Source organism: Vipera berus, assembly GCF_964194415.1.
Source record: "Vipera berus genome assembly, chromosome: 2".
In the NCBI taxonomy this organism is placed as follows: domain Eukaryota; kingdom Metazoa; phylum Chordata; class Lepidosauria; order Squamata; family Viperidae; genus Vipera; species Vipera berus.
Window position 1 is genome coordinate 9,052,190 of NC_138203.1, and position 27,968 is coordinate 9,080,157.

Sequence of the window (27,968 nt, forward strand, 5' to 3'; positions counted from 1 at the left end):
AGAGAGAGAGAGAGAGAGAGAGAGATGGAGGAGGTTTGCTTGTGGACTAGTAACTTCAAGAGGAGTTCTAGAAAAGCCTAAAGCCTCAAAAGGCCCCTTTGCCATCTCTGTGATACCTGCAAGTCTTCGACATGTGTGAAGTACTGCCAGGGGACTCCTTCTAGGATGCGATTTGGGGCAGAATTTCCGAAATGTTCCCGGGGCAGGCGGGGCCCCTTGGCGCCGGGATCAGAAGGGCTGTGCCACCCCTACCTCGCTTCCTTCTCCCAGCCTCAGGCCAGCGAGGGATGGGAGACCACGAGGAAATCCCAGCTGGAAGCATTGTGGAAGAAGCCGCTGACCCCCTCCCCTCTCCAAAGGGTCCCGAGGAAACAACCCGGGTTGGGGGGGGGTGTCCCGAAATCCCAGAGTGGATCTAGGCGCAAACAGGAACCAACCCCCCTTTCCTTCCTTCCTTCCTTCCTTCCTTCCTTCCTTCCTTCCTTCCTTCCTTCCTTCCTTCCTTCCTTTTTTTTAACAGCTGAGAAACTTGGCACAACTTTGAGCCCCGATTCGCTTTCCGGCCCGAAGCGAAGCGTCCCGGCCCGGCTCGACCTTGCAGGAGGGCCACCCCGAGGTCCAGAAGTCGTGCCCCGCCAGGGCACCGGGACCCTCCCGCAGTCGCGACTGCAATGCGAGCCCCACTCCACGCCGAGGCTTCCCAGCCAGCACCTTTCCCCCCTCCCCCGCCCCCGGGAAGGGGCCGAGCGAGCCTCCAGCAGCAGGGATAGTCTATCTGCGAGGCTCCCCCCCCCCGGGAAAGACCGCCGCTTCGGTACTCGGCAGGTGCGGGTTCCGGCCGAGAAAGGGCCCGATCCTCCGCCCCGCGCCCTCTGCACTGGCTCAGAGGCACGCTCGCCACTCTCCGCGTCCCCGCCCCGCCTACTTACGGGAGCCACCGGCCGCCGACTCGGGAAGCCGCCGCCGCCGCCGCCTCGGCTCGCCTGGCCAGGCTGGGCCGGGTCGGGGGCGCCGCCGCTGATCCCCGCCCCTGCGTGCCATTGGCTGCGGGCGGGCCCGGGGAGCGCTGATTGGCCGCCCGCGCCGGCTCCCCCTCTCTGCACGTGAGCCGCCGCTGGTCGTGTGAACGCGCCTGGGAAGCCGCCCCGCGCCGGGGATGCGATCGCAGGCGAGCCTTCCGACCCAGGCCGGCCCGAGCCGGAGGATGCGTAGCGTAGCGGTGTCCGCTTCGCTGCTCGTGTCCCCCGGGAGCTGGCTTTGCAGGGCAGGGTGTTTTTGAGCATGTGCAGAGCTCTGGCGGGCCCGGAGGAGGAGGGAGGGGGGTGGTGGAGGAGGAGGAGAACTATGGGTGCTCTCTGAGCTGGGTTGCAGACGTTTCATGGCCCAACTAGGTAACATCATCAAGGTCAGAAGGGAGTGGGGTTTGCTGAGGAGGAGGAGGAAGAGGAGAAGAGGAGGAAGAGGAAGAGAGGGGGAGGAGGAGAAGAAGAAGGAGAAGAGGAGGAGGAGGAGAAGAAGAAGAGGAGGAGAAGAGATGGAGCATCCAGGACTCTTGGCCCATTTGCCTGCGAAGGGGCCCAGCTGTGGAACATGGGTTGCCTTTGCCTAGCCCTGCAAAGAGGCCACTTGGCCCTAGAGGTCCCCCTTGAGCGAAGCCCCCCCCCGCGGAACCCGCTCAGCCCTCTGGGGATCCCCTGTAAGGCCGAGCGGCCATCTTGACTTCTTTGACCACAGGAGGGAGGGGAAGGGCGTGCCTTGGGACAAGGGACAAAGTTGGCTGGAGCAGGAAGGCCCGGTTGGGTCGAGCAAGCCAGTTCTGAAAGAGGCTCATCCGGTTACAGAACTGACCCCTTGTCTGGGTCTGGGCCGGACCTTGAACCCCGGACTGCGGATGGCTGTAGCCTTCACCCGGCACTCAGGCTAAGCCCTGACGTGGGTAGGAGGGCAAGGTAGATGGCTGCTGGGTGAAGAAGCCGGGGGGGGGGGGCGGAGCGATGCCAGGTGTTCCCTGCGGGGTCCAGCTGAAGATGGCTGACCTTTGTCTCTGGATGGAGATGCCAAAAGGCAGCCAGGAGCTGTTTGCCCGGTTGAGTGCCAGGGCTGGGGTCATCCCAGGAGGAGCAGCATGGAAGGACCTCTGCTGGGAGGTGCCAGGTAGTGCCTGATAAAAGTGGGTGCCAGAAAAGATACTGCCCCCCCTCCCTCCTTCCTAGCACTGGTGTTATCTCAATGGGATATGAAATGTCTGCAAGGAAACAGCCAAGCTCGGTGCTAAGGATCTTCCCTTTCCCAGTGGAACAGCTTCCCTTCAGAAATTGTGGGTGCTCCATCACTGGAGGATTTTAAGAAGAGAGTGGACAGCCAGTTGGCTGAAATGGTATCCGTTCTCCTACTTGAGCAGGGGGCTGGACTAGAAGACCTCCAAGGTCCCTTCCAGATTCCATTCCATTTCCTTCCTTCCTTCCTTCCTATCTCCTTGCCCTTCTTCTCTCTCTTCTTTCTTTCTTTCTTTCTTTCTTTCTTTCTTTCTTTCTTTCTTTCTTTCTTTCTTTCTTTCTTTCTTTCTTTCTTTCTTTCCTCCCTCCCTCTTTTCTTTCTTTCTCTTTCTTTCTTTCTCTTTCTTTTCCTTCCTCCCTCCCTTCCTTCCTCTTTCCTTTCTTTCTTTCTCTTTCTTTTCCTTCCTCCCTCCCTCCTTTCTTTCTCTTTCTTTTTCTTTCTTTCTTTCTTTCTTTCTTTCTTTCTTTCTTTCTTTCTTTCTTTCTTTCTTTCTTTCTTTCTTTCTTTCTCTTTTCCCTCCCTCCCTCCCTCCCTCCCTTCTTTCTTTCTTTTCCTTCCTCCCTTCCTCCTTTCTTTCTTTCTTTTCCTTCCTCCCTTCCTCCTTTCTTTCTTTCTTTTCCTCCCTCCCTCCCTCCCTCCCTTCCTTCCTCCCTCCCTCCCTTCCTTCCTTCCTTCCTTCCTTCCTTCCTTCCTTCCTTCCGAGCAGATGAGGGTCCCAGACCACAGAGCCAGCGAGGAGAGCGACTCTCTCTGACTCCCACTATTCTTTATAGCAAGATTCTGAAAATGTTGGAAGTGTCTGATTCTCAGTCTCTCAGAAGGGTGTTGGTGTCAGACAAGCAGCCTTCGGGACAGGTGGTGTCGTCTGTCTGCAGGAAGGGAGTCAGAAAGTCAAGATGGTCAAGGAGGAACCAACCTGGAACTAAGGAGAAATTTCCTGGCAGTGAGAACAAATTATCAGTGAAACGACTTGCCTTCAGATTTCGTGGGTGCTCCACCGCTGGAGGTTTTTAAGAAGAAATTAGACAACCCTTTGTCTGAAATGGCATAGAGTCTCCTCCTCAAGCAGGGGGCTGGACTAGAGGACCTCCAAGGTCCCTTCCAACTCTGTTATTCTGTTTTCCTGATGTGAATACATCATTAAATAAAATGGCATTTGTCCTCTTTCCCAAGGTAAAGGTAAAGGTTCCCCCGCACATGCGTGCTAGTCGTTTCCGACTCTAGGGGACGGTGCTCATCTCCGTTTCAAAGCCGAAGAGCCAGCGCTTGTCCAAAGGATGTCTCCGTGGTCATGTGGCCGGCATGACTAGACGCCAAAGGCGCACGGAGCGCTGTTACCTTCCCACCGGAGTGGTCCCTATTTTTCTACTTCCATTTTTACGTGCTTTCGAACTGCTAGGTTGGCAGAAGCTGGGACGAGTAACAGGCGCTCACTCTGTTACGCGGCACTCGGGATTCTACCCACCAAACTGCCGACCTTCTGATCGACAAGCTCAGCGTCTTAATCCACTGAGCCACCACGTCCCTTCTCTTTCCCAAACATCGTCCTAAAATGGAAGACTCTAACCAGGAAATGTTAGAAAAACAAAGGAAAACCATGAGAAGGAGGCTTTGGTCTTCTTTGCTTATTTTAATTTATTTATCCCATTTTTAAACTGGCCATCTCCCTCCCTCCCACTTCCTTTAAAAGCTTTGGATAACAAGATTGGGCAAGGATTACCCTAACTTAACTGTCTGCCTTCTTCGCTCACCCTCCAGGAGCTGTATAAAAACGAGGCATTCCATTAAGAAATTGCAAAATAGAGGGTTTTCCTGAAAAAAATGTCCTTGGCTTTCCAGGCCACAGGAAAAACTTTGATGGCCAAGACATCTCTGACTAGAGGGGAAAAACCATGGGATAAAATGCCAGCAAGTCCCCCTGTCAATAATTCGATGTGACACTGGCCTACATTTTCCCGCACGCGCGTGTTGACGCAAGCATTGCTCGGTCTGGGACCGTTCGGCTCCCCCCTTGAGTTGCCCAGCAGTCAGCAGAGCTGAGAATTGCACTTTCACCCTGTCCCCCAAAGGCAGATTTTGAAGGTTAGAGGAAACTTGGGACGACCTGAATGAATGAAACAGAGGTCTTCATAAATAGACTGATGTGCCCGGGTTCTCAGCCCAGATTCAGGCAAAGCAAACAGAGGCACTTTGGGTGTCTTGCATGGAAGAAATTTAGCCCATGTTTTCAGGCATTTCCTGAAGGCCAGACGGGTGGGTGTGGATCCCACCTTGGGGGGAGGGGGGAAAGATATTCCCAAGGGCGGGGGCCATGGCAGAAAAGGCTCTTTTTGGACCCCACCAGCAGCAATTCCTCCCCTGGCAGGATTTGGAACATGTTCCCTTTGCAAGTGGGGCAGGCCGATCCCACTGGCCAAGACGGTTCCTTGGGTAGCTGGGCCCCATGCCATGAAGGGCTTGGAAGATAATCCCAAAATGCTTTTTCACAAAGCAGCTGGACTTTCTCGTTTTTCTCCGAAGACGTTTCGCTTCTCATCCAGGAAGCTTCTTCAGCTCTTGACTGGATAATGGGGGAATGGCAGGATTTATACTCCTGGCAGACAGCTGATCCTTTGCCTTCTTTTAGAGCAGACATGTCAAACACAAGGCCCGGGGGGCGGATGCGGCCCGTGAAGTGGTTTCATGTGGCCCCCGAAGCCATCCTGGAAAGAGTGAGGGAACGGCCCCCACTGCCTTGGCCCTGGCCCAGAGACCCTCCTCCTGCCAGAGACCCTCAGATCTGTCCCACTCCTGCCCAGGCCCCCATAGGCACCCTTGATGTGAACGATGTAGAGCTGGCCACGCCCACCCAGTAGGCCATACGCACTCTAGCCACACCCACCCAGCCCCCTGAGGGCAACCGCAATGCTGATACGGCCCTCAATGAAATTGAGTTTGACACCCCTGATCTAGAGAGTCATTGAGGCCATTTGGATTCTCTAAACCAGTGGTGGCGAACCTATGGCACGGGCGCTAGAGGGGGCACTCGGAGCCCTCTCTGGGGGCACCCGCGCCAAGCCCCGGAAGTGGCAACTGTCCCTCTTCAACCAGCCGCCTGCTAATTCGTCGAGGTCCCACGTGGCTGGATGCATCCCGGAACGGCTGGTTTCCCTCCTGCCCCCCATCCCGTCCTTCCTTTTCCCAGGCACGACCCACTGCATCACTTCCTCAGCTGTCGGCTGACCATCCATCTCGGAGGCGGCTTCTTTGAACTGCTGGCGACGGGCTGCGGAGCAACAGAATGCGCCTGTCGAGGGGTCGGCAGGCTGTGGCTACTGACGGACACCGTTGGCCCCCATGCACTCGCTGGCCTGTGTGCGGGGGCCGATGGTGTCAGGCAGCAGCTGCCCCAGCCCTTGCCTTGCCCCGTGGCAATGGCATCCCCACCCTGCCTTGCCTCACCCCACAGGATGAGTCTCCTGCCTACCGCCCCACCTGCCAGAAACCTCCTGGAGCTCCCCCAGCCCTGCCCACCCCCCACAGGTATCCCTCCCCACGAGCAACATTGAGGTGACCACACACACCTTGGCCACACCCACCCACTCTTCCATGACCACCACAGCCGCACCCACCCAGTGGGCCACGCCCACCTGGCACCCCGTGATAAATAAGTGGGTTTGGGGTTGCAGTTTGGGCACTCGGTCTCTAAAAGGTTCGCCACCACTGCTCTAAATGATTGCAAATGACCAGCTGTCTGCCAGGAGTATCAATCCTTCCGTTCCCCACCATCCACTCAAGAGCTGAAGAAGCTTCTCGGATGAGAAGCGAAACGTCTTCGGAGAAAAACGAGACAGTCCAGCTGCCTCCTGAAAAAAAGCACCTTTGGGACAACCATGACCTGGATGACGGAGAATCGCCGTAGGCTTTAAAGGAAGGGACCAACACTTTGGAGATGAACGCGGAAGCAGATCGGCCGCCAGGGAAGCTCACCCAACAGTGATGGAGTCTGGGTCAACCAGGGGACCTCGAAAGCCGTGACATTCCCTGTGACCCTCTACGGAAGCCGAAGTCAGATTCTGAAGATGTAGGAGAGGAAGAGAGCCTTGGTGGAGCAGGGGGCTAATGCCTCCCTAAGTAACACCAGCTGCCTGCAATTAGTGCAGGTTCGAGTCCCACCAGGCTCAAGGTTGACTCAGCCTTCCATCCTTCCGAGGAAGGTAAAATGAGGACCCAGATTGTTGGGGGCAATAAGCTGACTTTGTAAAAATGCCGCTTGGGGGGGGGAAGCCCTAATAAGCAGGCATATACATAGAATGAAGGCTATTGCTAAGCACATTTGATTTGTGCTTCTTGGATTGTAAGCCGCCCTGAGTCTTCGGAGAAGGGCGGGATATAAATGGGATTTAAAAAAAAAAGAAAAAGAGAGAGAGTCTATGGAGATTCTCAATTGGTCCAGGTCCCGGTTGTCCCAAAGGTGTGTTTCCCCCCCCCCAAAAAAAAAGGCACCTTGGCTTTTTTCCCCTTGAAAATGTTTCACTTCACTCATCCGAGAAGCTGAACCGAACCGAAGAAGCTTCTTGGATGAGCAGAGTGTTTTAGAGGAGGGGGGGGGGAATAAAAAAAAGCAAAGTCCAGTTGTCTTTTGGGGAGAAAAAGCACCTTTGGGATAGGATAGGAAAGAGTATTGATGTCCTTGAACTTTGACGTTGGGAAAAAACACCCGAGACTTCAGACAGCCACGAAAACAAACCGATGGACTATTGAACAAATCAAACCAGCGTTCTCCCTCGAAGCACGAACGTCAGAGCTGAAATGAGCCTACAGGTAAATCCTGGATTTAAAACTGTTCGTTTAATGACCGTTTGAATTGGAAAAAATTGGAAAAGTGTTTTTCACACGAACGTTACAGCATCTCCATGGTCATGAGATCAAAATTCAGATGCTTTTGGCAACTGGTTCATATTTATGACGGTTGCCGTGTCCTTGGGGTCCCGTGATCCTCCTTTTGTGACCTGACAAGCAAAGTCCGGGGTTGGGGGGTGAAAGCCAGATTCACCTAATAACGGTGTAGCTCACTTAACAACTGCAGCGATTCACTTAACGACGGTGGCAAGAAAGCTCGCAAAATGGGTTCAAAATTCACTTAACATCTGTCTGGCTTAGCAACAGAAATTTGGGGCTCGGTTGTGGTCCTAAGTTGAGGACCACCTTTACTTCAGACACAGGTGGCGAAGATCCATTTTTTGGAAAAGGTTTTTGGACCGGAAAAAAGAAGAAAGAAGACAACCAGCATCAAGAAGGACGGACTCAGTTACGGCCATGTGAATTGTTAAGAGGTTAAAAGCATCTGTAGGAAGAATGTTAGGAAAGAGATAAATTATGGCTAAACTTTTATCCGTTTCGGAGGCTTTGGGAGTTCCTGTTTGCAAAACGCATCTCAGCCGGCAGATCTGACTCTGCAACCGTAACTTGGGATTTTCCAAACTGGACCCAGAAGAAAAAACATAGTGAGATTTGGGGGATCGACATCCTCCCCACCCCAAAAAAACCCTCCGAAGGAGAACCAAGGAGACTGACTGCCATCAAACTGCATCCAGCTGCGGAATAATTTGTTAAGTGGATTCCAGAACATTCTGCTTGGCTGAGATGCTCCCGTTTTAATTAGCCTGCAATTTTAGGAAAGTGTTTTGTGTTCAGCCATTTATCAAAAAAACTGCCGAGGTCCAATAACCTCCCAGGAGGAACGTGGCAAAACGAAAAAGCCGCCAATTACTTATTGTCTACTCAGGACTGTCTGCAACCCACTAGGGCATCATCTGAGCACGTCGTCTTGTCGTTTTGCGTGACGGGCAGGCAAACGAAAACAGATTGACTCAATTATTGAGTAAAATGGGTGCAATTAATTGACTGGGCTGGCTGGCTGATTTATCCATATAGCAGGCTGAAATAAATTAGGGACGCTTGGCTTCTATTTCCTGGACCTCAGAGGAAATATTCCTCTGAGGAATCCTTTCAGGAACCCAAAGCTCTGATTGGCAAATTGGTCAGGAGCAACGCAGCAGCCATGGATGCCTCTGAGCTATTTATGTGTCCTGCACATGGGTCTCGTGACTAATTAATGCCACGTGGTCGATTGCGAAGTCGCTTGAAAACGTTGCGTTCCTCCCCAAGATCTGGAGCTGCTATTCTGCACGGGGGAAGAGGACCGTGACACTCACTTGGTGCGCTTTAGAGATTTCTCCATCGTCGCTGGAAGTGCCACCTGGTTGGATTTTGGCAAACTCATTGTAGGAATATTGCTATTGGGTGTGATTTCCACTAAAGACAAAAATGGTGCAGCTTAAGAGGAAGCAGCCCAGAGGTAGGATGAGGAAGGATGCATGTGCCCTGTTGCGGTTGTCTGGCTGATGCAGCACACGTGTTCAGGTGTCTGTATCATGTCTGCAAAATCTGGAAAAAGCATGGCTGCTTGTGAAGTCTTGTGAGACACCAAGGGGACGTGGCGGCCATCTCCCCACAGACCCACCAAATAGGTTGGAGAAGGCCAGTAGGTTTAGTTTCAGAAGCTTCCCCACCACCCAGATCAGGGGTCTTCAAACTTAGCCTTTTTATGACTTGTGGACTTCAACTCCCAGAATTCCTCAGCCAGCCTGACTCAGGAATTCTGGGAGTTGAAGTCAACAAGTCATAAAAGGGCCAAGTTTGAAGACCCCTGACCTTGATGGCCTCCATCCAGCCTGACCTGAGGAAGTCAGAAAGAGCAGGTGCTACTTTTGGTCTGCTAAAACCTTGCTTCATTTTTAGGAGGACCCCCCCCCAGGCACACCCAGAAAGTAGCCAGTCTTAGCAAGGGCCATCAAGATTCCGGAGCCTCCCAAATGGAGAATTGACCCCCAACAAGGTGCCTGATCAAGCGCCATCTTGGCACAACCGATATTGTCTGAACGCAATTTATATTCCTGGATTTGCACAAGGCATAGGAAAAAAAGGGGGACGGAAGGAAATCGCTTTGAGTGGAATGCTAAAAATCTCCCTGAAACTATACAGACCTGGGATTCAGCCTTGTTTTGGGAAACACGTTGAGCAAAAGTTGCTGTCCAGTTTGGAACCGACTTGTGGAGTCGGTTGGTGCTCTCTGGGTTGGTGGGTTTATTGCGGACGTTTCATAACCCAACTCGGTCACATCATTAGTACCCTTCGGATGCACTGATGCTGCTACGTAGTTGGGTCATGAAATGTCTGCAGGGAAAAAAAAACAAGCTCACAGCGCAGTTGGGACTACAGTCGTCTCCGTCTCTTTCTCACAAACTCCCTTCCTTCTAAGACTGATGATGCTATCTAGTTGGGTCATGAAAGATGCAAAAAACAACAACAACAACCAAGCTCAGTGTCAGAATCCATTTATATCACATTCATAAATGTATGTTTAAAACATTATGCCCCCCCCCGCTCCTGGATTCTGCCATCTCCCGAGGAAGGAGGAGCGGATGTGGATTCAGCCTGCCTTAGGTTATTTCAAAGACCAAGGGAAACCTTTTGAACTGGGGGAACAAAGGGGAGGGTTAGGGAAGGAGGCATCTGGCCTGTGTCTCCATCTGAATCTGTAAAGGAAGAAGGCAATAACCATAAAAGATCGGAAGATCCCTTTTTCCCACGAAAGGGATGACACGAAGTAAATGATGGGGGGGGGCTGACCAAATGGGGTTGAGGGAAGGTGGGTTGAACCGGGAACTCCTTATAAAGTCTCAATCTGTAAAACAATACCAGGTCCTGTCTTGTATTTCCACAACCAAACATGTCCTAGTAAAAATTCCTTTTGGACTAGAACTGACTCCAAGAGTTTTTGTTTTCCTAAGACGTGGATTGGGGTGGGTCCTGACACTCAGAGAGCGCCAAGGATCCTCACAGTCTTCCCCCTCTTCCTTCTCCCCTTCTCTCTCTCTCCCTCTCTCCTCCTCCCTGCTCCTCTACTCTGCAAACCCCACTCCCTTCTAGCACTGATGATGTTACCTAGTTGGCTCATGAAACATCTCCAAGAAAGCAACCAAGCTCAGAGAGCACCAAGGACCCCTCATTTCATTTGTAACTGACTTGGTTAAATTATTGTATGGATCCTCCGTTGTCAGGCGGTCCAGTGGGCCGCCGTAGCTGATGCAGATTTTTTTTTAAAAAAGGTTGCATCTTGATGCCAGCTGCCTGAGAAGGATTTTTATTTTGAAAGGCGGATCTAAAAATAACAGTTGGAAGAACAAAATCATACCTGCGGAACAAATATCTGAGCATTCTTTAAAGAATGAACACTGTCTGGATTTACTGGGATCCAACTGTTTTTCTTCCCCTGTTGCTTTGCCTTTTTTGTGTGAGAGAAGCAGCCAGGAGGCGAAGGGAATAAAAAGGACCCAGAACAATGGGAATAACACACACAGAGACACACACTCCTCTGTTCTGGACCCCTTCCAAGCTCATTGTTGAAATTCAGCAGCAAATGTGTGCTTTTCCACAGTCTTTGTGTGCGATGTGCGTGCAAGTGAGTATGTGCATGGTTTTTAAAAAAGGAGGTTAAGTTGCAAAGAGATGTGTTAAAAGCTTTGTTAGGCTTAACACCCCTATTCTGAATTTAAAAACGTCCCGGTTCCTCTTGACACAAACAGGGTGACGATATCAGGCTCACCCCATTTCTGTGATATTCTTCCTCTCCTTTGGAGGGCACAATTAAAAAGAATAATTAAGTTTCACCTCCTTGCCTTTCCTCAGGAGCAACCTGCGTACACTCGGTCTAGTGTTGGTTGAAACTTCTTTTATGTTTTAAGTGAAAACCTGTTCGGCTAGAGAGGCGTTTTGCTTCATCTCGGTTTTATTGTTCTGTGTTGGAATTACATTGATTTTTGTAAATACTGCCTGGAGATGCACTTTGGAACAAAAGGGCAGCTTCTAAATTCTCAAAATATAATCGTTAATCAATGTGCAGACGGGATGGAAGTCTTTCCCGTGGGAAATGTGGATGTTTTCAGACAGATCTATCCAGGAGGTGAATCACTGTTTGTGGCTAGTTGGCCAGAAACCTGGTTGGTCCTTGGGGGTCCTGAGCTGATGGGACGATAAGAAACACAGGGGTCCCTTCTGCTTGTCCCTGATACTTTCCATTAGCTGGTTTCACCAGAAGTGTCCCGGCAACAAAACGTAACACAACACATGAGGAAAAGGAAAGAGCCTTCAGATGGAATCAAAGAACTCAGTAAGGTTGACCAAGCCTTAATGTTCTTTTGCGAACCAAACCAGGAGCCATCTTAATGTGGAGTTTCAGGTGCTCTATTGGTAAAGGTAAAGGTAAAGGTTCCCCTGCACATGCGTGCTAGTCGTTTCCGACTCTAGGGGACGGTGCTCATCTCCGTTTCAAAGCCGAAGAGCCAGCGCATGTCCGAGGACGTCTCCGTGGTCATGTGGCCGGCATGACTAGATGCCAAAGGCACACGGAACGCTGTTACCTTCCCACCGGAGTGGTCCCTATTTTTCTACTTGCATTTTTACGTGCTTTCGAACTGCTAGGTTGGCAGAAGCTGGGACGAGTAACAGGCGCTCACTCTGCTATGCGGCACTCGGAATTCGACCCGCCAAACTGCCGACCTTCTGATCGACAAACTCAGCGTCCTAACCCACTGAGCCACCGCGTCCCTCTACTCCAGACATGTCAAACACAAGGCCCGGGGGCTGGATCCGGCCCGCGAAGTGGTTTCATGCGGCCCGCGAAGCCATCCTGGAAAAAGTGAGGGAACGGCCCCCACTGCCTTGGCCCTGGCCCTGAGACCCTCCTTCTGCCAGAGACCCTCAGATCTGTCCCACTCCTGCCCAGGCCCCCATAGGCACCCTTGATGCGAACGATGTAGAGCTGGCCACGCCCACCCAGTAGGCCATACACACTCTAGCCACGCCCACCCAGTAGGCCACGTCCACCCTGGCCACACCCACCCGGCCCTGAGGGCAACCGCAGTGCTTATGCGGCCCTCAATGAAATTGAGTTTGACACCCCTGCTCTACTCTATTGGTAGTCCTTGATTTACAACAGTTTGTTTAGTGGCCGTTTGAGGTTACAACAGTACTAAAAGAAGATATTTAGGACTTTTCACACTTACGACGTTGCAGCATCCCCAGGGTCACGTGATCAAAATTCAGCCGCTTGGCAACTGGCTCGTATTTATGACAGCTGCCGCAACCTGGGTCATGTTATATCCCCTTTTGCGACCTTCTGACAAGCAAAGTCAACGGGGAAGCCGGATTCCTTTAGTAACCGTGATAGTAACTGAACACTGCAGTGATTGACTTAACTGTGGGAAGAAAGTAAAATGGGGTAAAACCCACTGGAAAACTGTCTTGCTTAACAATGGGATTTTGGACTCAGTTGTGGTCGTAAGTCAAGGACTATCCGGTATTAAATTCCGGCATTCAGTTCCAGAGGAAGGACTGAAAGTAGCCTGAATGCTTTTTCAATTGTTTTCTGCAATAATCTTGGCTGCGACAACCTTACTCTTTTAAGAGACTTAATTCAGACCCCAGGTGTAAAATTTCCCTGAATGGGCTTCCAATGCATGACATTTATTTTTATGCGCTCCCCTTAATCACCTGGGAGTTTAAGATTTCAATCATGACCCCCTTCTCCCTTCTGTGCTTCAGGCTGCCGATATTCGTGTTTTATTCGACCTTGTGTCATTTTTGTTGACGCTCTCTGGACTTGCCGCTCAATCTTATGAATCTCTTTTTAAGTGAGGTCTCCAGAACTGGACACAGTACTCCAAGTGGGGGTCTGACTAAAGTCCTAGGACCTCCCTTTTCTTGCTAGCGATTCTTTTAGCGACACATGCCAGGATTTGGGTTGTCTTCACGGCTGCCTGGCCACACCGATTGTTCATTTTGCAGTCATCCAGAAGGATAGAATCAAGATCACGTGAAGCGTTAATGCCATTTTATAAGGCCTTGGTAAGGCCACACTTGGAATAGTGCATCCAGTGTTGGTCACCACGATGTAAAAAAAGATGTTGAGATTCCAGAAAGAGTACAGGAAAGAGCAACAAAGTTGATTCAGAAGGTGGAGGCTGAAATACAGTATAGGAAGAACTGTTGCTGCAGTTGGGAATGTCTAGTTTAATGAAAAGAAGGACTAGGGGGTGACATAATAGCAGTCTTCCTTTTCAGAGAAGAGGAAAGGGTCAACCTATTCTCCAAAGCACCTGAAGGCAGGACAAGAAGCAAAGGATGGAAACTTATCAAGGAGAGAAGCAACCTGAAATTATGGAAAACTTTTCTGACAGTGAGAATAATTAACCGGTGGAAAGGCTTCCCTCCAGTTGTGGGTGCTCCATCACTGGAGGTTTTTAAGAAGAGACAGGGCAGCCATTTGTCTGGAATTGTCTAAGGTCTCCTCGGGGTTGGACTAGACAACCTCCAAGGTCCATTCCAACTGTTATTCTGTTATCTGCAATGAGTGCTCCTAAATCTTTTTCTTCTATTATTCTAACACTGTGCCCCCAGCGCTTGTTTTTCCCCAAGTGTGTGATCTTACATTTAGAAACCGTGAACTACAATTTCCACATTTCTGACCAACTTTTCAGCAACGTCAAATCATTTCCCATGTTATAAGTACCCCATCAACTCTACTACACACCTTCGTGTCCTCAGCAAAAAACAAGCAAACCTTACTTAGCAATCCTTCTGTTTTATCACTTACAAACACACCGAACAGGACCTAGGACTGAGCCTTGTGGTACATCACTTGTGACTGGTCCCTGGTCCATTAACAATCACACGCTGGGATTTATCCCTGGGTCAATTTCTTATCAATTGAAACACAGAGTGGCTAAAACCTGGCCTGTACAACTTTTTAATGAGCTTGTTATGTGGAACTATATCAAATGCTTTGCTGAAATTCTTTTCTAATCTCTTATCAAGATTTACTAAAATTCTTCATGAGTTCACTCAAGTGCAGAATGCTTTTGCATCCGTGCATATGGTTGCAGCAAATAGCCTCGCTCTGATCTCTCCTGCACTTTCAGCCTGAATTCAAGCCCAGTCTCAAGCTATGATTGTAGAAGCAGAAATAAATGTTCCCAATTCTGCAATTTGACTGCATTAAATCCAAATATACTAGATTCAAGAAAGCATCAAGTTCAGCAAGAGATAGAGCAAGCAATGAACTGTTTTTTTTTTTTAAAAAAAATCAAGATAATCCATCAGGCCATAATTTCAGTGGAAAGGAAATGTTAGATGTCGGAGGGCACTGAGGGATTAAGAACAATCATTGTGGGTAAAGAGCAGCTTGGCAACTGGCATGTCTTTTTGATGGTTGCAATGTCATGTGATCTCCTTTGAGACCTTCCGACTAGCTAAGTCAATGGGGACGCCTGATTCGCTTTACAACCGTGATACTAATGCTGGAGTCATTTACTCAACAACTGTGCTAAGAAAGGTTGTAAAATGAGGCAAGTCACTTAACTGTCTTGCTTAGCAACATAAATTTTTGGCTCAGATGTGGTCGTAAGTCAAGGAATATCTGTAATTCTTATTTCTCAATTCTTTCTGTTCTCTTAGTTTTTAGCTACATGTTGTCAACCTGTGACTGCTAAATCTTTGGCACAGTATATTTGAAAATCCAATGTCATGAACTGTAGAACATTATCAAGGAAATCTAGAAAAAGAGCAAGACTGTTTTGTTTAGCAGAGATTATCTATAAGCTGGATTCTAATAATTGGAAGTATTTACTGTTTAGGCATTCAAGAACATTCACACTGACAGAATTTTACAACATGCTTAACTAGGTCAGTTCTGCAGTTCCACCACCATCCTAAACTTGCTAAGTGGACTTACTATCATTCATTTTGTGCCAATCATAATGTTCTGGAAACAGGCAAACTTTTTCTTCTTTCAGCAGCAACTTCCCAATTCTCATCTGAAATGTGTTTCAGTTGTGACTTTTTATCTCAGATCTGTGAGATAAAAGTCACTTTATGAGCAGAGATGACATTACAAACTCAGCTTTCTTAGCTCAACCTGTTAGCTGCTCTGACTGATCTTGAAACAGTTAAGCAGCAAAATGTCTGGAAAGTGAATGGAAGACCACTAGAATATTCCAGGAGGGCTGTAGGCCTAACTGGAAACTTGGAACACACATCCTACAAATTATTTTTGAATGATGGCCAAGAAAAGAAGATCAAATCTCCTTGTTTCAACTCAGAAAATTGTGGTTGGACACTGAAAACAGAATGCTAGACAGCTAAGGCTTTAGGCTCCTAGATTTTTGTTATGTTGTTAATAACGAGATGCAAGCCTGAAAAGTACTAAGAATGTGATTTTTTTTAATGGTTTGATTGAATACAAATAATCCATCAGTATTGTCAATGCAGTCAAACGGATAAAATTCCTGCCCCTGCCCACTCGAGCATCAGTGCTTTCAGAGGTACATGAAGTTACATCAGCTACAAAGGGAAAATGCTCTTCATAAGATTTTACATTTCCTCAGGAAACACTTATGGAGGGAAACAGAATTACTGGAGATAAGTATCAGCAAGTAGCAACAACCCTTTCATAGATCAACATTTTTCAAACATTGAAAAAAATAATAATTAAAAATTTAAAAAATAAAATAGTATTGTTGTGCAATCTTACGTTTTTTTAACAATCAAATAACCTCAGCATTTTTCCAACTGTCTTTAGACATACTAAGCTGCACCCTCTGCATGTTGGGCAATCGAGACCGCCTCATCTTTACGCTGAATCAAACACGATAATCTTGACTATACAGGAAGGCAGATGCTTAGGTTACAACGGTGTGTGTGTGTGTGTATGTGTGTGTGTGGTCTCCAAACTTGACAACTTGTGGACTTCAGCTCCCAGAATCCCCCAGCCAGCATGCGGTCTGGGAGTTGAAATCCACTAGTTTTACAGTCGTCAAGTTTGGAGAGCCCTGTGCTAAAGCCAAAGAATACCATGAAAAACAGGGCCTCCTTCCCCTGTCACCATCCAATTTTGGAACCAGGAAATACCTGCCCTTTCACAGAATTAGATCCTAAGGTAACATCCAAGTCATCCACTGAGGAAATCAGGCAAACGTCATAGCTACCTTCTTGGTAAACAGGCACAGATTTTCCACATCTCCTCCAACCAGGAAGGCTTTTTTTCATCATTATTGTTTCGAGCACTAGAACAATCCACCAGAGCATTTGTTTCCCTCTGAAAGGAAGAAAAGAGCCCTTTTGCTAGATGCCGATGATCAACCCGACCCAGGCAGTTCTGAAATCTCAGCCTCTTTTCTTCCGCTTCCTTTAAATCAGCCTCTTTCCATTCCAAGGTTCTCCCTTTTTCTCTCTCAACACGAAAAACTGTCCGGCTTTCTTTTGCTCTGTAGGTTAAGTAATTCTGTCAGCTCGACTGAGGCTTGTTTTGGGATTCTTATCATAAGGCAGAGGAAGGGTGCTTTCCTGCATGGCTTGCCCCTCTCCCGCCCCCTTCTTCCTTTTCGGCTGACTTTGGGACTCCGAATTCAGCGTTTCCAACCAGAAAGCATCAAAAGATCCCGGAGCCTGATAACCTGGCTCCTGATGATCTAGGGGCTCTTTGCTCAGCAAAACGCAAATGGCAGGGATATTTCGTTTCACAGTCAAGGGATCCAGGCCAGCCTCTGGCACAATGGATTCCCAGATCTCCTCTATTTGATGAAAGAACACTTTTGTGATCTGATGAAGATCCTTGAGCCGCCGCTTCATAATCTCCACGCAGGTGATGGTCTTGTTGATGGCTTTGCCAACCCCGCTGAAGAGCATCTGTCTCCTCGTCTCTTGCTCCATCTTGCCAATGGCATAGCCCATCAGATTCCGGATCTTGCTTCCATCCTTCACTTTCATTTCAATGATGTCTGAGGGCAAGCTGGTGAAAGGGAGAGGACTTCTGGTAATTCTCCATGGTTTGCAGTGCTGTAAGGAACAAGGACAGAAATGGCATTTCAGGATCCAATTATGCTATAGGATTACGGATGCAAAGTCTTAGAAATCTGGGAATTTACCCCGCTGAACACGACGAGGTTTATCCCCAGTCCCTTGTTCCATCTTCAAGGGTGATAAAAACCCTTCAGGCATGGGCCCAGGTTATCCTTATTGTGCTAGCAGAAGAGGTCTACTACAGACCATGGCACTCAAGACATTCCAGCTGGTGGGGGCCAGGAGAAGAGTGTTTTCTGCTGTGGCTTCTGCCCTTTGAAATATCATCCACCACCCCGCAGGTGAGATTTGCACACGTCCTGAAAGGGCCTGAAGATCTGGCTCTGCCAGCTGGCCTGGGCCCCCAACTGGGGCATCTCACTCTGGAGGTGGTTAATGTGCTAAGACCCCACCTCCTCCTTTTGTGCATCTTCTTCCCTTTCTTCCCAGCTTGCAATTTCAACTTAATCCTAGTGTTAATATTTATGGTTATTACGCTTAAATGTTTCATCTTGAGCTTTTTTTTATTGTAAGCTGCTTAGGGTCGGCTCTAGGCTAGATGGGTGGCATGTAAGCCCAATAAATAATGAGAATAAAAGGAAAAAAGGGAAGGAGATAACTGTACAATGAAACAATAATTACCGAAAACACTGTTTAGCAAAGACAAGCCAGATCAATGTTTCAACTCACTCCAAGGTGCCTTCGTCACATTAAAGCATCCTTATTCCTGCTCTTATTCACACCCTCGTTAATAATGCATAAGGGGAAGCTTCAGTCACCCATATATAACTAATGCTTTTGGCTTGCTTTCAAAAGTTGTGGGTGCCGCATCACTGGAGGATTTCAAGAAGAACAAGAAAGAGAAATGGGACCTTGGGAGTCCCAGTGGACGATCACTTAAACATGAGCCAGCCATGAGCAGCAGCCGCCAAAAAAAGCTAATACAATCCTGGGTTGTATAAACAGAGGTATAGAATCAAAATCATATGAAATATTAGTACTGCTTTATAAAGTCTTAGTAAGGCCACACAGTATCCAGTTTTGGTCACCACTTTACAAAAAAGATGTTGTGACTTTGGAAAAAGTACAAAGAAGAGCAACTAGATGATTAAGGGCCTGGAGACAAAAACATATGAAGAAAGGTTGCAGGAATTGGGTATGGCCAATTTAGAGAAAAGAAGGACCAGGGGTGACATGAGAGCAGTATTCCAGGATTTGAGGGGCTGCCACAAAAAAGAGGGGGTCAACCTATTCTCCAAAGGACCTGAAGGCAAGACAAGAAACAATGGATGGAAACTATTCAAGGAGCAAAGCAACCTGGAATTAAGGAGAAACTTCCTAACAATGAGAACAGTTAATCAGTGGAACAACTTGCCTCTAGAAGTTGTGGGTATTCCAACACTGGAGGCATTTAAGAAGAGATTGGACAGTCACTTGTCTGAAATGGTATGTCAGGGGTCCCTAGACCCCAGTCCGTGGACCAGTACCAGGCTGTGGCATTCCAGCAACCGGTCCGCACAAACAAGCAAAGCCCCATCTGTGGGATGCAGGCAGCACACAAAACCATGCACCTTCCGGTCCGTGGAAAAACCTCTCTCCACGGAACCGGTCCCTGGTGCCCAAAAGGTGGGGACCTCTGGTATAAGTGCTTGAGCAGGAGTTTGGACTACAAGACCTCCAAAATCCCTTCCAACTCTGTTATTCTATGTAATGTTGCTTATGTGCAGCAAGTGAATTTTAAGCCACCCAAAGACACTTTGCGGATTGAGATGGGCAGAATATAAATGTCATAAAAAATAAATGTTTTATTAAGCAGAGCAGGCAAACAAGCGTGTGCTGGTTTACCTTTAAGCGTTCTTCATTAATATCTCATGTTCAACAATCAGTGCTATGCAAATCTAGAAGAAAATGTTCTGTCATTTAAGCCATCAATTTTAATCAGTTGATGCAATCAGTATTCAATTAATCACACAACTCCATCCTCTCATTTCCTTTGAAAGAGAGGACGAGTTGCTGATGTATTTTTAAATGGAATATTAGAGAAAGCCTTGTACCACAGGTAATCTTTGACTTATAACCATTTATTCAGTGATCATTTGAAGTTACAAGGGCAGTGGGGAAAAAAATGACAAGATCATTTTTCACACTGCAGCCTCCCCAAAATCCAGATGCTTGGCAACTGTCTCACATTTATGACAGTTGCAGGGTCACGTGATCCTTTTGTAACCTTTTGACAAGCAAAGTCAACGGGGAAGCCAGATTCACTTAACGACCGGGCAACTAATTGAACAACCCATTTGATTTGCTTAGCAACGGTGGCAAGGTAGGTTGTAAAATGGGGCAAAGCTCACAACAGCTGTCTTGCTTAGCAACGTAAATTTTGGGCTCAATTGTGGTCGTAAGTCGAGGGTTATATTAGTAAATTATGCTTGTGAAATATTAATTAGATGGCTACCTTTTACGTATATTATTTGGGCTGCAGCGAAACAATTCACTAATATTCCTGAATTACTGTAGCGAAGTAATATTATTTAAGACTATCACTCTGTGCTTATTATCTGGATTACAGAGACCATTCAGTAATATTCCTGAATATATTAGCGAATTATTGTGGTGAAGTAACTCACCAATATTAATCAATTGCTGATAATGAAATAATATTGCAGCTATTTTGGTTTGTTTGAACTGGATCCCCCTCTTTTGCAGTGTACTGTATAAATGGTCTTTATGGGGGTGGGAGGAATGTTGGCTCGGTTTTTCTCTCAGGCCAGGCAGGCCCACCTCGCAGGGTTGTTGTGGGGAAAATAGGATCAGGCAAATTTGCTACCTTGAGTTATCCCAAATACATAAAAAGCAGGATAAAAATACCATCAAGGCGAAATAAAAAATAATAAATTAAATAAAAACGCACCTCACGGCAAAGCGCCGAGCCGCGGATTCCCCTCAGAACTGCTGAGGGACCAACCCGGGCTGACCCAGAAACATGTGAACGCGGCCCCGGACTTTTTTCGCCTCACCACTGGTCTCCCTAGGCTTCGGGCACTCACTCCCATCATCCCCAGCCCACACCTTCCTCCGCTCACCAATTACCGCCGCCGGGCCGCAACCAAAATGGCGCCCACCCGGCTTCCTCAGCGCGAATGATGGACCACGCATGCGCTACAACGCAGAGCGCGGGGAAAGTCTCGCGCCTGCGCAAAGAGGGAGGGCCGCCCTTTTCTTCCTATTGGCCAGAGCTGCTGTGGGCGGATCTCTCTCTTCCGGAACGCCCCCGTCGCGTGGCTTTAGAAGCTTGTAAAAACTCTGCAAGGTTTGGTTCTTCTTTGACCAAGAAACGTGGTTTATCGTGACTCAGGTTTTTCCCATCGTTCAGCTTTTGTATAAATCTGCTTGGGGATTGCTTATGGTGCGCTGATCGCTTTCATCAATATTTTTATTTTTCTTTTGCAGTCAAGGCTCTTGCAATTGTTATTTGTGTATATTGAGAGCTATATGCAACGAAAATCTCATTTTAATGTATGCCGATTTATTTATAGTACAATAAAGTTCTTATTCTATTTTCTGTAAACATAAAAGGGTGCAACTTGGACTTTAGTAAGACATTTGATAACGTAGACCACAACCTACCACTTGATAAGATAGGAAAATGTGGGCTAGCCGCACCAGATGGATTTGTAGCTGGCTGACCGGCAGGCAAAGTCCGCGTGTGGTCCTCAATAGAACCGCATCTACATGGAGGGAAGTGTGTAGTGGGGTGCCCCAGGGCTCTGTTCTGGGCCCAGTGCTCTTCAACATCTTCATCAGTGATCTGGACGAGGGGATAGATGGGGAACTCATCCAATTTGCAGGCGACACGAAGCTGGCAGGAACAGCCAACACTCCAGAAGACAGGCTTAAGATACAGCAGGATCTTAACAGACTTGAACATTGGGTGCTATCTAACAAAATGAAATTCAATGATGGAAAAAAGTAAGGTTCTACATTTAGGCAAGAAAAACCAAATGCACAGGTATAGTATAGGTGGTACCTTGCTCGATAGTAGTAACTGTGAGAGAGATCTCGGAGTCCTAGTGGACAATCACTTCAATATGAGCCAGCAGTGTGCTGCAGCTGCCAAAAAGCCAACACAATGCTAGGCTGCATTAACAGAGGGATAGAATCAAGATCGTGTGAAGTGTTAATACCACTTTACAATGCCTTGGTAAGGCCACACTTGGAATACTGCATCCAGTTTTGGTCACCACGATGTAAAAAAGATGTCGAGACTTTAGAAAGAGAGAAGAGCAACAAAGATGATTAGGGGACTGGAGACTAAAACATACAAAGAACAGTTGCTGGAATTGGGTATGTGTAGTTTAATGAAGAGAAGGGTGAGGGGTGACATGATAGCAGTGTTCCAATATCTCAGGGGCTACCACAAAGAAGAGGGAGTCAAGCTATTCTCCAAAGCACCTGAAAGCAGGACAAGAAGCAACGGATGGAAACTAGTCAAGGAGAGAAGCAACCTGGAACTAAGGAGAAACTTCCTGACAGTTAGAACAATTAACCAGTGGAACAACCTGCCTCCAGAGGTGGTGAATGCTCCAACACTGGAGGTTTTTAAGAAGAGACTGGACAGCCATTTGTCTGAAATGGTATAACGTTTCCTGCCTGAGCAGGGGTTGGACTAGATGACCTCCAAGGTCCCTTCCAACTTTATTATTATTATTATGATTATTATGATTATTATGATTATTATTAAATACAGGAAGAATCCCCTGGCAAGCTGAACATACTGACTTGGAAAGCTACTTGGCAAAAGAAGAAAGCTAGAATTAGATTCAAGAGATTTGACTCGATTTACCAGATGGAGTACTATATGATTAAACACTTGTTTGAATATGGTTAAAAGAATAGATAAATTTTGGATATAGAGGGGCCCTACAGTAAGAGGGATAAGACATGCAAGTAGTATAGTATCTTTTATAACATATGAAATGTAAAAATATTGTGATGGGGTGTGTGAATGAAAAGTTTAGCTGTGTAAAGGCAATTAACTTTGAGAAAATCATGACTGATAAAAATGGTTTGAACACTGAGGGAAAACTAAGCTTAAATAAGAATCTTGAAAACAGGACACATAGTGACTCAATAAGATGGCCTTTATAAATGCAATTGAAACATAAGCCAATTAGAAAAGATGTTATACGTTGATGTTATTGTTATTTGTACAAACCCAAGAAAAATGTTTATATTTAACCTTGTATGCATTGAAAGTATTGGATTTGTTTGATGTTGACAAAAGGGAGAATACTACTGGAAGAAGAGAAGATCAAGGAAAAATATCATTAATATATTATGGAATTTTAGAAATTAATTATTATTGTTTTTAATTTAATTTAATTCAATAAAAGATTGTTATTGTTAAAAATCAATAAATTATGTTAAAAAAAGAAGAGGGGGGTCAACCTACTCTCCAAGGCAGGGCAAGAAGCAACAGATGGAAACTAATGAAGCAGAGAAGCAACCTGGAATTAAGGAGAAACTTCCTAACAGTTAGAACAACTAACCAGTGGAACAACCTGCCTCCAGAAGCGGTGAATGCTCCAACACTGGAAGTTTTTAAGAAGACACCGGACAACCATTTGTCTGAAATGGAATAGGGTCTCCTGCCTGAGCAGGGGGCTGGACTAGATGACCTCCAAGGTCCCTTCCAGCTCTATTCTGATTTTCTAAGATGATAAACTACAGATGATAAATGTATAGACATGAGGGTGGAGCATCATGAATTCCAGCAAGTAGGTGAGGGCTTTTCTATGTGACAATTTCCAGGAAGAGGATGATGAGGGACTTTTGAGATGGGGCTGGCATAGTGCTGTGTGGTGACCTTTATGATGCGCTCAGAACACATCATACAAAGACCCTGTTTATATTTAAACCCAGCCCAGGACTTTAGCTATCTGGATATTTTTTTTCCAGTATGGAGCTGGCAGCTCCATGTTTTGGCATTTTAGCTCTTCAGAAATTGATTATACTTCTCGGCAAAAATGCCCCTTTGATCTTAGTTTTCTTTATTATCTGGAAAATCTTGAAAACTTTCACAGTGTGGCGTGTGGCTTTTGAGCTGATCCAAAGCAGCTTGAAATTCCTCTTGGACCCTCGTAAATGGTTTCCCAAGGCAGAATCTGTAAGTTTTTGAGACATCTGTGCCATAGGGAAGAAGTCATAGGGAGAAAAATGTGACTTTTCTTAATAAGATGAATTCAAGGCCTGAGTCTTACGTCTGTAGTTGAATATGCTGAAGAAACCTGGTGTATAACAGACTAACAGACTTGGAAGGGACCTTGGAGGTCATCTAGTCCAACCCCCTGCTCAGGCAGGAGACCCTATACATTGCAGACAAGGGGCTGTCCAGTCTCTTCTTAAAAACGTCCAGTGTTGGAGAGCATTCACAACTTCTGGAGGCAAGCTGTTCCACTGGTTAATTGTTCTAACAGTCAGGAAATTTCTTCTTAGTTCCAGGTTGCTTCTCTCCTTGATGAGTTTCCCATCCGTTGCCTCTTCTTCTGCCTCTGGGTGCTTTGGAGAAGAGGTTGACACACACCCCTATTCTTTGTGGCAGCCCCTCAAATATTGGAACAGGGCTTTTCAACCAGTGGTACAGGTACCACCTGTGATACACTGGCACCTGGCAGGTGGTACGCGACCATCCTAGAAAAGTAGTGGGGGAAGGGAATGAGGTGAACCAGTGGCAGCACCGCACAAGCCTGAGCGAAACATGGCTGGAGCTGCAGGGCTGTCAGGGCTCAGCGGAAGCACCAGGATCAGCACCAGGCTCCAGCTGGAGCTCGGCGCTGATCCCAGTGCTTCTGAGCCCAGAAGAAGCGCCGATCAGCTGGAATGTTGCAGCATCTCCAGGGTCTTGTGATTTACATTCAGAGGCTTGGCAACTGATTCATATTTATGACGGTCACAGTATCCCAGGGTCATGTGAAGTGACCAAAACCTGCTGCAACCACCCAGCAGAGGGGGGGAAATAAAAACCAAACAGCCCCCCACCCCCACTGCCAATCCTCAACAGAAATGCTCACAACAATGAAAACCTCGGACAGGAGGAAGAGCGCCACCGGGTGGGCAGGCAGGTGTCTTGCTTGGTTGTGGCTTGGGGGGCACTTTTTCAGTGCCGTTGTAACTTCAAACAGTCACTAAGTGAACTGTTGTAAGTCAAGGCCTACCTGTACTTCATCACTTTTTTCCTTTTTTGTCATCAAGTTTTTGACACCTTGCTAGGCGATTGGTGGTACTCGGATGTTGCCATATCCTAAAAGTGGTACAATGGGTGAAAAGGTCGAAAAGCCCTGAGTTAGAACATTGGGTGTTTCCTTTGCTGTCCTTTCATGACCCAGCATTCAGAGGCCTGCAAGTGACCAGAGAGAGAGTGGGCATCTGGACACATTCACTGTCCCCTAAGTCCTGGTCATCACTTGGAGAAAAGATTTTCTTTTTTCTTTTTTCTGTCTCTTTGCAGGTTCAGCAGAAAAGTGAGGCCAGCCTGCAGGAAACTAAAACCATCGGAAAAGGTTTTAAGTTTTTCCAAGCATTTAACCCACCAGTTTGTTGCAGTACTTTTTCTGTCTGTCTGTCTGTCTGTCTGTCTGTCTGTCTATTCATCATCTTTCTCTCCATCCCTCTATCTCTGTCTGTCTGTCTATCTATCTATCTATCTATCTATCTATCTATCTATCTATCTATCTATCTATCTATCTATCTATCTATCTATCATCTTTCCATCCCTTTATCTCTCCATCTCTCTCTGTCTATCTATCCATCATCTTTCTCTCCATCCCTCTATCTCTCCATCTCTATGTATGTATGTATCTATCTATCTATCTATCTATCTATCTATCTATCTATCTCTCTCTCTCCATCATCTTTCTCTCCCTCTATCTCTCCATCTCTGTCTATCTATCCATCATCTTTCTCTCCATCCCTCTATCTCTCCATCTCTATCTATCTATCTATCTATCTATCTATCTATCTATCTATCTATCTATCTATCTATCTATCAATCTATCTATATCCATCATCTTTCCATCCCTCTATCTCTCCATCTCTGTCTGTCTATGTATGTATGTATGTATGTATCTATCTATCTATCTATCTATCTATCTATCTATCTATCTATCCATCATCTTTCTCTCTATCCCTCTATCTCTCCATCTCTGTCTGTCTGTCTGTCTATCTATCTATATCTATCTGTCTGTCTATCTATCTATCTATCTATCTATCTATCTATCTATCTATCTATCTATCTATCTATCTATCTTTATCATCTCCCTATTTCTTTATATCTCCCTAGCTAGCTATCATCTTCTCCCTTTCTCTGTCTCTTTCTTCTGTTCCCTTGTGTCCACTTCTGGGCAAGGCCCTGTAGTTTTCTTGCCAAGGTTTTTCATAAGTGGTTTGCTATTCCCTGCTTCCAAGGCCTGAGAGGAAGTGGCTGGCCCAAGGCCACTCATCTGGCTTTGTGCCCCAGGCAGCATTAGAACTCAGGATCCCAGATTCCGGATTCTAGCCTGATGCTATCATCATGACACCTAACTGTCTCCCAAAAATATGGATCACTTCACCAATGAGCTTGTCATCCTTGCAAAGGGCGATCCTCTCTGTTTCGTTCCAATTTTGCTTTTCTCTAAAAATGCTACCCAGGACAGCTTACCTTGTATTAATCAAGGCATATCCATCAAAAGTAATCAACAGCACCTTACTCCAGGACTAACCATTTAAAATGAACAAAAGGCACTATTTAACTTAAAACAAAGGCAGTAGAACTGGGCATACAACGACTCCTCAAGTTATAACCATAATCAAAACTGTGATTATGGCCGTAAGTCATTGTGCTTGTAAGTCAAGGCATCACAAGACTGGATACGCTTTTTTAACATTTTATGCGGCGGTTGTTAAGTGACTGCTGTGTTTGTTAAGCAGAGTCCGCAATTTTAAGTGAATTAGTTTTCCTCAATGTGGAAGTCAGATTCACTTGACAACCGTGTGACCAACTTTACAATTGCAGTGCTTCATTTAACAACTGTAGCAAGAAAGCATGTCAAAATGGGGCAAAAATCACCCAACCAATGTCTTTCTTAGCAACAGAAATTTTGGACACAACCGTAGTCGTAACTTGAGGACTACCTGTAATCAGCGTAAGAGTTTGGCTCCCAGAGTCATGGATGCCGGAGGTTTTCGAGAAAAGATGGGACAACCATTTGTTCAGGATGGTATAAGGTCTCCTGCCTTGAGCAGGGGGTTGGACTAGATGACCTCAAAGGTCCCTCCGAGTCCTAAGATTCCTTGATTCAGCTGAAACATTCACCCCCTGTCCTCTTAGAGAAACAGCTTGCAAGCCGCCCTCTTCAACCGAGCATGGAACAGAATAACAGAGTTGGAAGACATCCTGGAGGTCTTCTAGTCCAACCTCCTGCTCAAGTAGTAGACCCTACTTCATCCTGGACAAATAGTTGTCCAATCTCCTCTTAAAAACTTCCAGTAATGGAGCACCCACAGGTTCTGGAGGCAAGCCATTCTACTGATTAATTAATAGAGCTGGAAGGAAACTTGGAGGTCTTCTAGTCCAACCTCCTGCTCACGCAGGAGACCATATCCCATTCTGAACAATTGGCTGTGTCCTTAAAAGCCTCCAGTGATGGAGCATCCACAACTTCTGAAGGCCAGCTGTTCCACTGATTAATTGTTCTAACTGTCAGGAAATCCCTCCTTAGTTCTAGGTCAGGGGTAGGCAACCTCGGCTCTTTTATGACTCATGGACTTCAACTCCCAGAATTCCTGAGTCAGCATAGTTGAAGTTGAAGTCCATGAGTCATAAAAGAGCCGAGGTTGCCTACCCCTGACCTAGGTTGTGTCATGTAGCACCACCTGGGCCCCTTAGCCATTTTACCTTTAGATGGGACAGGCAAAGATGTTCCCCAAAGAGGTCCAATGTTGGGACAATTCTTCTCTGCAGGGACCACAGAAGACAGTGTTGCAGCAGGGAAGAAGGCCTCGAAATGTAGCCTCCAGGATCGAAAGACCCAGGGCAGTTTCCTTGGGGAGCTGGACGTTTACACGGAGGACCTCTCGAGCTTGTCCTCCAGCACTTATGAGACCTCCTCCATCAGTAGCTGGACAGATTCTTCTGGCCCCTCTACCATCATCTTCAGCAGACTGAGGAGCTGCAGGTCCCTTAAGAAGAGAGTCCAGCTGAAGCTTTGGCAGCTGCCCAGGAGAGTCCAAGAGGGTCTCAGGCAAATGAGGCCACTTCCTCTGCCCAAGAGGGAAACATCTCTAGTACAGAAACAGGGCAAGAAGGCCAAAAGATCAGTGGTCACAGGTCCACCATTGCCCCAGAGATCATTGGCTGTAGTTCAGATGAAGATGAAACTTCACCTGGCTAAGAAGTGTGTCGAAATACAAGCAGAGGTGTTTCCAGATGTGGCCCTTCGCTCCTGGAGACTCTTGGCACGTTTGACCGCCCAACCTCTGCCCAAGCTGGTATCTCATGCGGACAAACCCTTGCAAACTCGCCTAGTCTTCCTCCCCTTTGAGCTCCCCCAGGAGGCTAAGAAGATGGAGATGGTTGTGCAGAGATGGCGCCTGAGTTCCTGTTGGGATCTGGGAAAGTGCTACGTAGAGTCCCTGGTTGCCATGGCCCCTCCTCCATTTTCCTCCAAGCCCTTCCCATGCAGAAGGGAAGCTTCTGAATTCTCGGGGGCGCA

At 47.1% G+C, this 27,968-nt stretch overlaps 1 protein-coding gene, 1 long non-coding RNA gene and 1 pseudogene across 3 annotated transcripts in view; all 3 read right to left on the reverse strand.

The window, feature by feature from the left end:
- ENHO (energy homeostasis associated) overlaps positions 1-973 on the reverse strand; it is an 8,621-nt gene extending 7,648 nt beyond the window's left edge. Inside the window, exon 1 of the mRNA XM_081319334.1 lies at positions 930-973. The gene's annotated coding sequence lies outside the window, so the exon portion shown is untranslated. The remainder of the gene's footprint in view (positions 1-929) is intronic.
- Positions 974-16,919: 15,946 nt separating this feature from the next.
- LOC308663096 (NACHT, LRR and PYD domains-containing protein 3-like) overlaps positions 16,920-27,968 on the reverse strand; it is a 120,205-nt pseudogene continuing 109,156 nt past the window's right edge. The window contains exon 6 of the transcript XR_014028821.1: positions 16,920-17,214. The product of XR_014028821.1 is annotated as an NACHT, LRR and PYD domains-containing protein 3-like (transcript). The remainder of the gene's footprint in view (positions 17,215-27,968) is intronic.
- LOC308663133 lies at positions 20,380-27,425 on the reverse strand. The gene is made up of 3 exons (XR_014025295.1): positions 27,152-27,425; positions 24,432-24,517; positions 20,380-21,482 (listed from the first exon to the last, which is right to left on the reverse strand). It is a non-coding gene; the product is annotated as an uncharacterized lncRNA (long non-coding RNA).